Raw genomic sequence first — 15,095 nt, 5'->3', positions numbered from 1 at the left:
ACAACCTTTCAGTATAAAGGACAACTCTCCAACCAACTGAGCCACAGCAGCCAAGGCCCAAGCAGCTTCTTTTGTTACCACCATACTAAAACTTAGCACCCTTTTGCAGCAAATCTGTAAAGCAATATAGAATCCTAACTATTAGCATCGTCTTATTTTCAATAAGGCAATGCTATAGAATTTCAATACCAGAAGAGAATTTGGGCCATCTCCTAGAGTTTGTGTCTGTAGCACTTCAGCATTATTCATATTTGGTTGGGCAGGTATTTATGCTGGTGCATTCAACTATTTTTATACTGTGTTTTGTGGTGCCCTGGGGCTCCAGCTGAGGAGGGGACCAAGCAGGTAAAGCTTACTTCCTTTCTGCTTCCTGCTTTCACTAGAGCAATTCCATTCTTCAACTTTATTTTTATTGATTTTAGAGAGAAACATTGATTTGTTTTATGCATTTATTGGTTAACTTTCGTATGTACCCAGACCAAGGATCAAACCCGACACCTTGGCATATCACCACAGCCCTCTGACCAGCTGAGCTACCTAGCCAGTTCTGTTCTTCCACCTAATGTATTTTACCTACTGTATTAGTCAACTTGGGCTGCCATAACGAAATATCAGACTGGGTGACTTAAACAAGATTAATTTCTTTCTCATAGTTCTGGAGGCTGGGAAGTGAGGGAGCCTTCTGTTGAAGCTCTCTGATGTCTCTCACAAGGGCACTAATCCCATTATAAGGGCCCCACCCTCGTGACCTGTTCTAACCTAATTACCTCCCAAAGGTCCCATCTCCCAGTACCTCACATTGTGGATTAGTGCTTCAACATGAATTTGGGTACACATTTGCTCTATAGTACTTAAAGATAAGTTGTTTGGGGAAACAAAAATTTGCTGCTTTTAAATTTAAAAATAGATAACGATGTCTCCTAGTTGAGATTTGCTAAAATCTTAATCAGATTCACAAGTATAATAGGATCTCAGACCATCTAGAATTCTAAGCCATGCTTAAAATGTTAGTTTCACATAAATGAGGAAATTTAACATTTTGTTAAGTTTTTGCTATGGTCATGTTTTATGTTAGACAATTTTAAATGGTTATTTAGACTAGCATTCCTTAAAGCTTACTTAGATTTAAAAGATATTCTTTTTTCTAAAATAAAAAAGGAAACCTTTAAAGAGGTTAAATTCCCATGGTCATACTACATAAAACGATGACACCAGCTCTTTAGTCATAAATATTTAGGATTTTTCCACAAGATTACATTTTGTTTAAGCTTCCAATACTTTTCTTATGCAGTTCCTTGATTACCAGTTTAGATCCTTTCCTTCTCTCATCCACCAGATATCCTGACTTGTCCTCTTAAGACACCACTGAGGAGGTTCCAAAGCTTTGGGAATCTGCTAAGATAACACTCAATCAGTTAAACTCTTAGATAGGCCAAGTTAAATTGAGCTTCAGGTATTGTCCTTATTCTTACAGCTTCATGTCCTGGCAGCTAATAATGAGAGCTCTTAGGTATATTTTACATAAATTTTTAACACTCCTGCCTGTGAGATGCACTCTAGGAGGAAACAAATAAGTCTAGTTGACACTACTAAACCCAGAACAGTCTTGGTTAAGCCTCCCAACAAACCTCTAAGACAAAGACAGTTCTTATCCCCAATTTACAGATGATGAAACTAAGGCTAAGCTATAGATACCACATAGGTTATATGTTAGGGAACAGAATCTTGTGTGCAACCTGATATCACAGTTTTTGCTGTAAACCGCTACACTGCAGAATGTTGCTTTCCTAAGAACAGGTTCTCTTATATATTCCTGCCATGGCTGCCTTAGTGCTGTTATTCTGTTTCCAGAATTGTACACCTGGAAGGTCATGTCCATCGAACCTTTTGTAGCAGACGTTTTCACACATTTTGTCACTGAATGAGTTTTATTGGATATTCACTTTAAAAAAGCTAGTGTTTATGTTTGAGATGTATGTCCTTCCAGTTTAGTGGCTTGGCACAGTTCTTAAACGAAGGACTTAGTTATATTTTCTTAAGCAAAAGCAAATAATGTCCAAGGGGTAGCAGTTAAGAGTAGATTTAAGATGTGGATGTGAGAATTGTAAAAGCTACTGAATGATCAGACCCCTAGTTAGTTCCAGTCCTGCCAGTTATTGAAGACATTTGGTGTCCAGCTGCCCTGCAGGGGAAAGACTCAAGCAAGGCTGTCAGAGTGGCTGAGACAGAAGAGGTCTCTGTTAGCAGTGGATGAGCAGCCAAGATGTACAGAAACTGTATAGACGGTGGGGGAGTCCAAGGGAGGTTCTGCCAAGTATGGCCTGACAGTTCTTTTTTAAACTTGCCAACACAGGACATGCTAAGTTAAAACATCTCCACTGTTGCTTAGTTACCGTAACACACAAAAATCCCAAGGACTATGCTTAATACCTGGATCCCTTGAATGCCCAATGAAATCTTTACCAAAAAAAGACCAAAGTACATGACTAATGATCAGGACTTGTACTTGAGCTTTTTATAGAAGTGGTATGAAAAGGAGTATAGTAATGTGAACTAGGAAGAACCTCTTTACAAACTTCATGAGATTTTTTTTCCCCATTGATTTTAGAGAGGAAGGGAGAGTGAGAGACATTGATCTGTTGTTCCCCTTGTTTATGCATTCACTGGTTGCTTCTTGTACGTGCTCTGACTGAGGATGGAACCCACACCTTGGCGTATCAGGATGATGCTCTAACCAACTGAGCTACCCAGCCAAGGCTTTCACGAGATTTCTTATTTGAAAGGTGGTAACAACTCTCCACCTCGGGGGCATCCGTAATAGAAATCCCACCAAGTTCTAGATGGCAAGCTTCAGGGTTCAGTGAGCAGCACAACTGCTGGGGATTTGAGGGGCAGAATTGTGAGCTCTCAGCACAGTTCTGCAATGATTTCGTACAACTGACTAGCTTCCTGTGCTCCTTATTAACTGTAACACAGATAATATTGCTCAAAGTACCACAGGAAAATGGAACATTCTTCCTTCCCTAGACAAAGGGGTCTATTTAGTGTATTCGCATAACTAAAAGAATACACGTTGAATAGTATCTATATGAATGTTCCTTTTTTTTCAGTTTGTCAAGTTTGAGGGCTAAACGTTACACAACGTGACAATACATTAACATTTATTGAACATCAACCTTGCACCGTAAGTGGTCAGATATGCCAGTTTTCCTGGAACGATTCTGGTTTATGTTGTTCAGGGATAGTTATTATTAGCACACGCAATGTATTCTCAAAAGTGTCCTGGTTTGAAGGATAAATTATATGGTGGTTCTAACTATAACAAAAAATACGAGTGAAGATTTTCTGTGTTTATTTCCTGAGATAAAAAACTTGTCCTGAAAATCATGTCTTAGCCCCGAAGTTGATCCTTCGGTTCACATATATTATTTGTTCTCATACTGCATCCAACTCACTTCATTGCAGCTGCATGGCCTTCAGCAAATCCCAAAGCCAGAAGGGAGCACATTTCAGTCGGACAGGAAGCCAGGCTTTCTGTGGGGATAGAGAAGCTCTTTCGAGGAGAGAGGGGAATAAGGTTTCCTACTTTTCTGGGCATCTCGCCAACAGTTTCTGCCTCATGACCTGTGTCCCTTTTCCCCCAATTCTGAAAGCAATTTCCCTTAAAAGTTCCAAATTTTTTCCTAACTTAATCCTCTCATAAACTGAGTAGCACTGAAATTATTCCCAGTATTTTTGTTGTTGAGAGAGGGTGGCTTCTTTCAACTGCTGCGTACAACCATCACCAACTCTAAGGTACAGTTGCATTTTATTTCCTCCAGACCGGGGCTGACGTGACTCTAAATCACAGTAACCGCGGTGGGGAGGAGACAGTGAAATTATTTCAGAGGGTGCATTAGTGGCAGGAGTAAGTGATAAAAACGTGTTAAACCGCTTCAGAAATACCTATTGGTTGAAGTACTAGTTCTCAATAGTTTGGTGTTTGGGGCACTTAAAAAAAATTTTATATATATATATATTTCAGAGGGAGAGAGAGAGAAATATCAATGATGAGAGAGAATCATTGATCAGCTGCCTGCACACCCCACACTGGGGATCAAGCCCACAACCCTGGGCATGTGCCCTGACCAGGAATCGAACCGTGACCTCCTGGTTCATAGGTCGACACTCAGCCACTGAGCCATGCTGGTTGGGTTGGGGCACATTTTTTAATACTAGGACCTGTAGCTCTCCTCTAAGGATTAAAGGCTGCATGAGTTAGCACGCTAGTACTCATCAGGCTGTTTAGTAGGATGCCTACTACCACAGCCAAGTTCTTTCACAGTTAACACCAGTTTCTCGCACGTCGCAGGAAACACTTTTTCTTTGTTGCTTGGTGCTGCCTTAATGGGATACTCCCTCTTCCCTCCTGCAGCTCCTCACCATCTGTAGCACCCTGTCAGCTTCACATTCCGACAGCCGTTGCCATGCAAGTGCCTGTCCCCCAACTGGCAAAAATTCATTTTGCACGTTGTCCACATTTTGTGACACAGCTGTTCTCGGTACACCATTATGCTGCAGGGTTTGTGCAGTTAGAATCGGAAACAGCTCACTGAAAATAGGAGTGAATAGACAGTGAAACCTCAAAATACCCTAAATTTGAATATGCATTTGCTGTTAGCACCTTTCTTAACAAGTACTGAAGAATCACATCTGACTTATTTATCTGAAAATCATCGCTCTCTATTCATACTCATATAATAAAAGCATATTGCATTACCCGAGGGGGACCTGGAGGACTTGGTACTGTCTGATAATATTCTGTCGAGGGGGTGGTGGCTATACGTGAGTATTCATTGTATTTATTTAACTCCAAAAACGTGATACTCTTGTATGTATAGTTCACATTTTTTTCTAAAAACATATGGAATCTGAGCAGCTAATATTGAAAGGAAACCCCAGTTTCACCCAGGCTCTCCGAGAAAGGCCTAACTGGAGTGGTGACAGATCCTGAGACATGTAACAGAAGTGCCTAGAGCTGGTGTGCTTTCCTTCATGCTAAAGTGAAGCTCTCGGTTGCTTTAGGAAACAAACAGTTGTGAGCATACAGGGTCTGTGCAGCGGACCATTGAGTCTAGTGGAGTCTGACAACAGCACCAAGAGATTTTTTGTGAAAGAGCATAATTGCAACATAAACCCAGCAAGCCACACCCAGCACTAGACGTGCAGAGGCTCTTGTAAAGCCTTCCATTGTGTAAGGCTTTGTGTTGGGCCATCACAAGCAGAATCACAGAACACTGAGCCCCACAAACACAGGAGGAGACAACAGGATGACATGTTCCTCGGTGATGTTAGGTAAGAGGAAAATACATTGGAGGGCGGCGTAGGTGGGGTGCAGCGGTAAAGAGCACAGGTTCTGGAGCTGACCAGCTCTGTTTAAATACTGGCTCTACCACTCGCCAGGTACAGGGTGGGGCAAAAGTACATTTACAGTTGTGAGTACACAAAAACGGTTTATTTTTAATTATTATTGATTGATTATTGTATTATTTTCCATAGGAACAACTGAAACCCTACTTTTGCATGAACTTAACCTTTTCGTGCCTTCATTTCTTCCTCTATAAAATGGAGATAATGATAATTCCCAGCTTCATGAGGTTTTGAGAATTAAATGAAGTAATCCATGTAAAGGACTTAGTGCTTGATTGATAAGCACTCAACAGATGAGAACTGGTGAGACCTGGAAGGCACTTTTCTAGGTGTTAGTCTAGCAGAGGAAAGAGAAAAGTGAGCAGGCCATTAAAAAAAAATTACTGATTGATTTAAAGAGAGAGGGGGGAAAGAAGGGAGGGAATGAGGGAGAGAGAAACATTGATTTGTTGCTCCACAGTCATGCATTCCTCGGTTGACTCCCATCTGTTCCCTGGCTGGGGATCAAACCCGCAACCTTGGCATATGGGACAACGCTCTAACCCACTGAGCACCTGACCAGGGCCATGAGCAGGCCATTACAACCAGTATGATGTTACTGAGGCAGGAGGCATAGGTTACTCTGAAAACACCCGAGGAGCACCTAATCGCGAAACACCATGTTTTGAGCACTAACGATGTACCATACAGTGTCCTAAAGGATGCAATCACATCATCTCATTAGGTCCTCGCAACAGCTTCAAGTCAAGGGTACAACTCGGCTTTGTCAAAGGCAGAGCCTGTTCTCCCCCTTACGATGCAGGTCTGCATCAGTGCCTCGAAGTACCTCGCACTAGAAACAGTCCTGTCTCCCAGAGTGTGCAAGAGGGAGGCTGCCCTCACCTCCAGCTACTTGGACCCTAGCCGTAGCTTCCTAATCACATCCATACCCTGTGTGAAAGCAATTGACTTTGGAGATGGGCTAAGGAAATCTCAGGCTCCAGGCCTGGGTATGTGCATGGGTTTTGGGGAGAGATGAGAGGCAGGCAAGGAACGGACTGAAACAGTTGAGTGTAACTATGCTACCTCTGACTAGCCCTGTTCCCAGCATTCCAGAGAACGCCCGCACCCAGAACAACTTTCCAGGAGTTGTGCCTAATGACGTCAGCAGCATACCTGCGAACATAACCTCTTCGTGGCTGCCCGCAGCTACACGGTCATTCTTGCTGGGTTTTGCGAGTACACATGAGCTATTCATTACAGAGTCTCAGACCCACTACACGCACTGAAAACCTCATTGAAAATAATTCTATTTATTGAGGTATCTTAATGACATTATGTAAATTTCAGGTATACAACATCCTAATTCCGACATCTGCATACCCTATTGTGTGCTCACCACCTGAAGTCTCGTTTCCTTTTGTTACCATGTATTTGAACCCATTTACCCACTTTGCCTTCCACCAGCCCCCTCCTCCCCCGAAAACCTCATATTTAGGAGAGTGCTGCTTTTCCCAGGCTCCTTGGCTCCAGATTACCTGAGAGACTAGCCTGTATACAGTGACGTCAACTGTTCTGATCAGGGGATAGACAATAGAGGCGAGTCTTGGAGGGAGTATGGGAGGATCTGAACCTTGGACAAAGGGAACTGAGAAGACTTTGACTTCGGACAAAGGGAGACAGAACAGCCCTGAATTAAATGATCAGTACCTAGATTTTTGAACCATTCCACATTTACTTACGGTCACTTACTCTGTGCCGTGTGCTGGTAGTTGGGGAGTGAACTTGTCGAACTATTTCTGCCCTCACACAGCTCACATGCTAGTGGAAGAGACAATCATTAAATAATTTTAATTACATTTATGAGAAGTGATGGGGGGCGAGTATAACCTAGTATGTAGGAGTCAGGTAAAGTTCACCGGGAAAACAACATTTGTGCTGCAATCTGAAGGATGAGCAGGATTTAGGCAGGAGACAACTTGGGGAAGGGTGCCAGGAAGAGGATGCCAAGGAGCAAGAAAAAGGCTTCCCTTGTGTGCAGGAAGGAATGGGCCAGGAATCTGGGCAGGTACGTGCCTACATGTTGATGGCGTGGAGACAGAAGATGTGAAAAGGAATGCAATAGGGGCCTGGCCGGCGTGGCTCAGTGGTTGAGCGTCAACCTATGAACCAGGAGGTCACAGTTCAATTCCTGGTCAGGGCATATGCCTGGGTTGCAGGCTCGATCCCCAATGCGGGGCATGCAGGAGGCAGCCAATCAGTGATTCTCTCTCATCATTGATGTCTCTCTCTCTCTCTCTCTCTCTCTCTCTCTCCTTTTTCTCTCTGAAATCAATACACACATATTTTTTTTTAAAGGAATGCAATAGGGTAGAAAACCTATGATCAGCTCTATTCTGTTTTGTCTACTAGATTAAGTTAGCTGCCCTCCCATTGGCAAATGCAGGGGGCTCCAATAAACTCACTTGCAAGTCTTTAGAATCGCGTGGGCCTCCAGGGTAATCATATCAGGGCGATCCTTGGCAAGGAGATCTGGGTTCCTTGAGGTCTCATTGGGCATATGTTCCCAGCCTGGTAGAAGAGGAAATCCCCTTTTTATAATCTTAGTATCTTTCAAAGCACCTGATTATGCAGCAATCTATAAGCCATTTGTGGGAAATTGTCCCCCCTGTGCTGGTTGGGGAATGGGGTCTCACCTCTGGATTTACTCCAAAAGGGAAATTAGAGAAACCCTTGATTGGATAATTTGGTCAGCTCACATCCTAAGTATCTTCAATTTCCCTATCTGGCTTCTTGTCATAATTTTCTTTCTAACCCAGAAAAGCAGAATGTTTATCCCTTAAATGGTACTCAAGGGGATTTCAGATCAACTGCTTAGTGTATGGCTGCTATGGTAACATCTACATTTCCCAGCAACCCCCGAGACCGCATTTCCCAAGACATATTCTGTAGAACACTAATTGCTAGAGATGCACTTCAAATAAAGAGTTCCATGGTCAGGAAGTTTGAGGAGACTACATATGATAACCTACTGGTGGGAAGGTACCACCAACAAACAAGGCATTAACCAGTCTTATTGCAAAGAAACCCAATATTTCCCTCGTGTGTTTAACTACAGGAACTCTGTCTGAATAACTCCCTTTCCACGGCAAGACTACCTGAGGGTGTTCCCGCTGCCGAGGATGTGGAACATCTGGACCCCCTATACACTATTGGTGGGAATGCAAAATAGTATGAATGCTTGGAAAACAAATTGGCAGTTCCTTAAAAATTTAAACAGATACATACTTCTAACCCACCCATTGTACTTTAGGACAAATGTAAGTATATGTCTGTACAAAGATTTGTACACATATCTTCATAGAATTTTTATTTCTAATACTTCAAAACAGAAACAACCCAAGTGTCCATCAGTATGTGAATGGATAAACAAATTGTGGTATGTCTACTGAGCAATTGACACACTCAGCAACGTGGGTAAATGTCAAAATATGATTCAATTCACATAATATTCTAGAAAGTGTAAGCTGCTATGTAGAGACAGACAGAAATAGTCTGAGGACAGGAAAAGGTATTACAAAAGGATATAAGGAAACCTTGGGGGGTTATGCATATGATCATGGTGATGGTTTCACAGGGATGCACATGTCAAAACTTATGACAATGTATACTTTAAACATGTATAGTGTATATTACATGTCAATTTCCTCAATAAAACTGTTTTAAAAAGATCAGAAAATAGTTTTCTGAAACAGAGTACCTATTTAAAAAAATAATAGCTAAAATTTATTGAACACTTTTAATATGCCAAACTCTATGCTAGTTAAGAATTATTACTACCGCCCTGGCCAGGGAGCTCAGTTGGTTAAAGCATCATCCTGATACACCAATCAGGGCACATACAGGAATCAACCAATGAATGCATAAGCAAGTGGAACAACAGAACAATGTTTCTCTCTCTCTCTCTCTGTCTCTCAAATCAATAAATAAAATTAAATAATTATTATATCCTTTCATACCCTCAATAACTTTGTGACAGAGGTACTATTATTTCCATTAGGTAATCGAATCACACAAGCCATTGAGATGCTAAGCCAGAATTCAAACCTGGGATCACTTCATTTCACTACCCACAATTATAACCACTGTATAACCTGGTTCCAGGAGGCCTTCGAGGAAATTGCAGTCCCGTGGGGACAGACACCCCTTCCCCCAACTTACAAGAGTCCGTGAAGGGGAAATTTTAGTGAAGATGGAACTAATCTCTGGGTTCAAACTGGACCACTGACCCCAATAGCATGGGCAGGGCCCTGGGGAAGGATGGGCAGCCTATGGCCGAGACTAAAGCAGATGGGACCATGCACACTTGGTTCAGGCAGCTCCGCCAGTCACGGCTCCTCCAGCTCTGCCCACATGAAAGACAATCAGAAGCCACAAAGCAGACATGGCCTTATTCCACTTCAGGAGTTCTGAGAGAAATTTTAAATAGAAAACACCCGAGATTTAGAACCGTGAGTGAGTCCTTTAACTGCTCGGTGTTCCCACTTCCTCATCTCTAAGTTGGGGAAGTTGACAGGTGTTGTTGCTGTGGTCCCTCCTCGGCCTCACGTGCTCTGTCCTGGCCTGTGTGGTTTTCCGTAAAAGGCCCCGTGGGCATCACTGACACGTCTAGGAGGGTGACTTCACTTCTCTCGGCAGCTCTCCTGCTTACACAGATATGTACTGAGATCACACAGCAGCGTCAAGAAGTCACCAAAAAAGAAAATCATTAACGGTGGGTGCCTTTATATTAATGGTTACTTTTCTGATTGTAAAAGTAATACAGGTTCGTTACTGGCATTTTAGGAAATACAGACTGAGAGGAAAGAGTTAACACAGCATATCTGGTTGCTTACTCCTTACATGTCTCCAAGGGACCCATGGTGAACCCTGGGCCAGTGCTGGCAATGCGGTCTCTAGAGTGTTCTTTCTGTTAGTGATTGATGGGTTGGTTCTGTACACCTGGAGCAATGGCTATACCTGCTTGTCTGGTTGCTTTGCACAAACATTGAGATCGACGATGTGCACCTGGTTTCATTGTTAGGGTCCTGAGTTTTGTTTGTCATAGGTGGTTGCGTAGCAAAATATACCTACGTGACCAGCTCCCCATAAAAGCCTCGGACTCTGAGACTCAAACAGGCTTCCACGTGCAAACACATTCCACACATGTCCCCATAGTTAAAGGGCGAGAGGAGTACCCTGTGTAGCCTCAGACAATGAATGACATTGGGAGCCTGTGTTGAACCTGTCTGGACCCCGCTAATGCATATCTTTTCCCACTGTTTTTGCTATGTACCCTTTGCTATAATAAATCTCAGTAAGTGTATAAGCTGCTGATGACTCTCGTGGGTCCTTCTGGTGAATCAGCTAATGAAAGGCAGACACATGTAAAAAAAAAAAGGAAAGAAAGAAAATATAAATTAACCAAAATCCCCCCACCTAGGGATCATTGGCTAGCTTTAGAAACATGACCAACCAAATCATCTTGCAAAAATTCTTCTCACTTGTGAGAAGCAAACAAAACTTCTAATTAAATCCGTAAGTTGCATTGTGGAGAAAAAGAGTAAATTTTATAGAGACCCCATGGTAAGTGTTAAAAGAATAATCTTACTGTTTTAAATGTTACCAACATTTGCTGAACTTGGCCTTTGTACCGTAAGAATGGTTTCTTCTATGACTTAGTCCTTAATGTGGAATCTGACTTTCCATCTTGATTGGGTTCCTATGGGAGGAGATCAGCACTTAATAAGAAATTGTGTATTAATGTCCCAGGAACAGGTGGTGAAAAGCAGCGACCGCCTGTCCGTGTGGGCTTTGGGAGACAAGGGCCGGGGGAGTGAACGGGACTAGCTACCCTTCCACGTACCCCTCACTCTTCTCTGACAGCTTCCCTCGGTAACCTTAATACTAATAACTGCTAACATTTATCAAGTACTTACTCTGAGCCAGGCACTATCCTAAGCACATGTTTTCTCTTATTTCATCTTTATAACAACCTATTCAGTAAATGTTACTATTTTATCCTTTATACAAACGAAGAAACCAACACTAAGTATGATTAAGTAGCTGGATAGGACCAGGGACTTAAAGCTCAAATCAAAAGATCAATTGCTACACTTCGTGTCTCTTCATGTTCGTTCAAAGGAGATGTCACTGTTATAAGTAGAATTTCTTCTTTAGGAAACTTCAGTTTTTACTCTTAAAAAATAAGGCTCACCCACATTATGGAAGGTAAAAAACAAAAGTACCAATTTAAATGTTAATCACACATAAAATCAACCATCACCGTTTGTTTGTTTTTTTTTATTACAGTTTGCACTCAACACTTTCATATTAGTTTTAGGTGTACACACAGTGGATAGTCACATAGATTATAACTGTTCCCTCTGATATTTTAAGTGCCCGCCTGACACCCCCATGTATAAGATGCCCGCCACTTTTCCAAACCAAAATTAAGATATCAATATTTTAAACATTTTGCTGGTTTTCCTCTTAAGGACTTCTTTTTTGGCATCTTAAGGAGTTGTTTTTCTTGTTTTCTCCACTGATCAGACACTCAGTGGGAGGAGGTCCAAATTGTCTCTCCGCAGCTCTATTTCCATGCTCTTTTGCATAGCTGATTACATTCAGCTTGAATTTTGCAGAGTAAGACAATCGCTTACAGGTACTTATCTTTGTATTTTTTGACATATTTATGGGCTCAGAACACTCCATTCCCTGTTGCATCTGCGCACTCTCCACCTCCACCTCCAATTTGGCATCAGCTGACCTCAGTAACAATAAGGCTTGTGGTTGGAGGAAGCCTGTTTGACAAGGTATGGGCAGCTAGGCACCCGTGAGGATTCCTCCTCAGCTCCCTCCGTATTTTTCCATGTGTAAGACGCCCCTCGATGTTCAGTCTAACGATTTCAGAAAAAAAAAGCATCTTATACACGGAAAAATACGGTAGCTATTTCAACATTGTTGACTGTATTTCCTAGGCTTTACCTTTCACCCCCCTGCCTATTGTGTAACTACCAACTAATACTTCTTAGTCCCATTATAACCATCACAGTTTTGAGTTTTCTTTTTTTGAAGAGGGTGTGTCTCCAAACATGCTTTATTAAGACTCATCCCAAGGGATCCTGCTCCCAAGTGAAAAATCAGTCCCGTGAGTTGGCAAGCCCCTTGGTTAAGCCTTGCAAGTGTGGCACTGGCCAGAAGAGGGCGCTGCCTTCTACTTGTGTAACAATCCGCATGGGAACCAATAGGATGGAAGAGATTTTGACACCACTTTCAATTAATGATTTTTTACAGCCCCTGATTTCAATTTTGGTAAAATAAGTGCCCATGAACTTTTAGTTTTACTATGAGACCAAAGCACCTCGTTGACACTTTATGTTCGATACTGCAGACATAAAATGACTGCGACCTTTGGTTTCCTGGTGTGTTGTAACTGACGAACCCAACCAGTTTTTCCGGATCAGGCCAGCTCAGGCTGATGCAGGAGAAGAAGCTGGGGCAGTTGGCGACTGAGAGAAAAAACTGGGAGGACCCCTGGGACTCCAGGCAGTTGAGGGATCTTCTACTGAGATACCGAGGGCAGGCTTGGGTTTGAGAGAGTAATACGACAGCAGGCCGCACTGGCACTACAATTCTGTCTAGCAGAGCAGTTAATCTAATCTCTGGGTTTTTAATTCGAAATGGAAATTCACATAAACATAGTTTTTCTTTAGTTCTCATTAATAATTAAGAGCCTCCCTCCTTTGCTCTCATTTTAATGACAGCTTACACTTGAGCAGCTCCAGCCTTCCCAGAGGGCTTTCCCACCCACAGCAAGTACTAGAGTAGGTACTAATTATTTCCAATTGACAGTCCGTTTGCTCTGGCTGCCCTGTAATTCAAGCCTGGGAGGGGACCAGAGGCCTGGGGCCTGGTCTTAGCTCTGTGCTCTGTCACCCGTCAAAAATACATTCCCAACTCTCACTCATTGCTGTTTCCAAGGTCCATTAAAGCTGAATGTATGCAAACACTGGGACCCAGCAATTCCACTTGTAGGAATGTCCGCAACAGAAGTGTCTGCATTGTTCATACAGTATCGTTTAAAATAGCCAAAACAACCCCACATTTCATTAGCATAGAATGGATAAATAAACTGTGGTGTATTTCTATTTTTTTTTTTTTAGTTTAATTCTTTATTTTTAATCCTCACCCAAAAACATGTTTATTGATTTTAGAGAGAGGGGAAGGGAAGGAGAGAGGGGGAGAGAAACAACAATGTGAGAAAAACATGTTTATTGATTTTAGAGAGAGAGGAAGGGAGATAGAGAGAAAAACATCACTGTGAGAAAAGTATCTATCAGTTGCCTCCTGTATGCACCCCTCCAGGACCAAACCTGGAACCTGAATATGTGCCCTGACTAGGAATCGAACCCACAACCTTTTGGTGTGTGAGATAATGTTCCAACCAATTGAGCCACCCCAGCTGGGCAACTGTGATATATTCCTATCATGGAATACCATATACTAGTGAGAATAAATGAATAAGAGTTCACAGAATGTGAATAAATTCCCCCTATCTATATAAAGTTCAAGAACAGGCATAATTCATGTACATCTCTAGGGTGAATGAAGTTGAACTGTTGACTCTGAAACAGCTATAATTCCAAAAAGTTAACACCACAGTGGAGGTAAAGAACCCTGTAACAGATTAATTATCCTTTTGATGTCCAAGAAAGGAACTCTAACTATGAGTGCTTATGCTACACTTACTATAAGAATGATCTTATTTATTGTCTTCTCCTGGGCTGGATAGTGGACTGCATTTTACTATAGTTTTGAAAGATAGCTGTAGTGTTGCATAATAGACTGCCCACCTTAATAACTAAATACATAGCATATCAAACTGTAAAAAAAAAAAAAACAGGCATAATTAATATGAAGTGTTGAAAGTCGGGTTATGGCTGTACCTCAAAGAACTAGTAGCTGGGAGGGGGCATGGGGTCCTCAGGAGTGCCATAATGTTCTACTTCTCGACTTAGGTAGCGGCTACCTGGGTAATATAGGTGTGTTCACTTCGCACATTCACCAATCTGTACATTTATGATGCGTGCACTTTTCTGTATATATGTCCCACTTCAACAGAAAGTTGAAAAATCCTGGTTTGTCTAAATAAATTACTTTTCCATGAGCAAACTTTAGTTTTGCTTAAACTGCCCACACATAGCTTATCCCTGATGAAAGCAGATTTGTTTATTGTTCTACTCTGACAGTGATCACACCACCATTCCCTGAAGAGTCTCTGAAGGGTTGAAAGAGCAGGTCAACATCTGCCTTTGCATCTGTGTGTGCAAGAATGCATTTCGGGAGGCTGCCACACAGCAAGTTCATCCCCTGCCTCCAAGACCACAAACACATGTTCCTTCTGTAAGGAAGAAGGAAACTTCCCATCAGGGTACGCCAACCACAGCAAACTTCTCATTCAAATGACTGTCCATTTTTAACAGCCAGTGACACTAGTACTATTTTGCAGGGAAAACGAGAAACCTAACCCCTGTGTCCCAAAGGTGCAGATGGCACCTCTAGATGAGGGCGGCCGAAGGCACGGAGCAGCAAACAAGCTGCTCGGAATTGCATGGCAGGCCCTGGTGAAGTCATAAATGGAACCAGATTTCCTGTTTCCCAGAGTA

Source organism: Myotis yumanensis, unplaced genomic scaffold, assembly GCF_028538775.1.
Source record: "Myotis yumanensis isolate MYYU_CA2020_CCGP unplaced genomic scaffold, mMyoYum1.0.hap1 SCAF_1, whole genome shotgun sequence".
Classification (NCBI taxonomy): domain Eukaryota; kingdom Metazoa; phylum Chordata; class Mammalia; order Chiroptera; family Vespertilionidae; genus Myotis; species Myotis yumanensis.
This window is presented reverse-complemented; position numbering follows the sequence as displayed.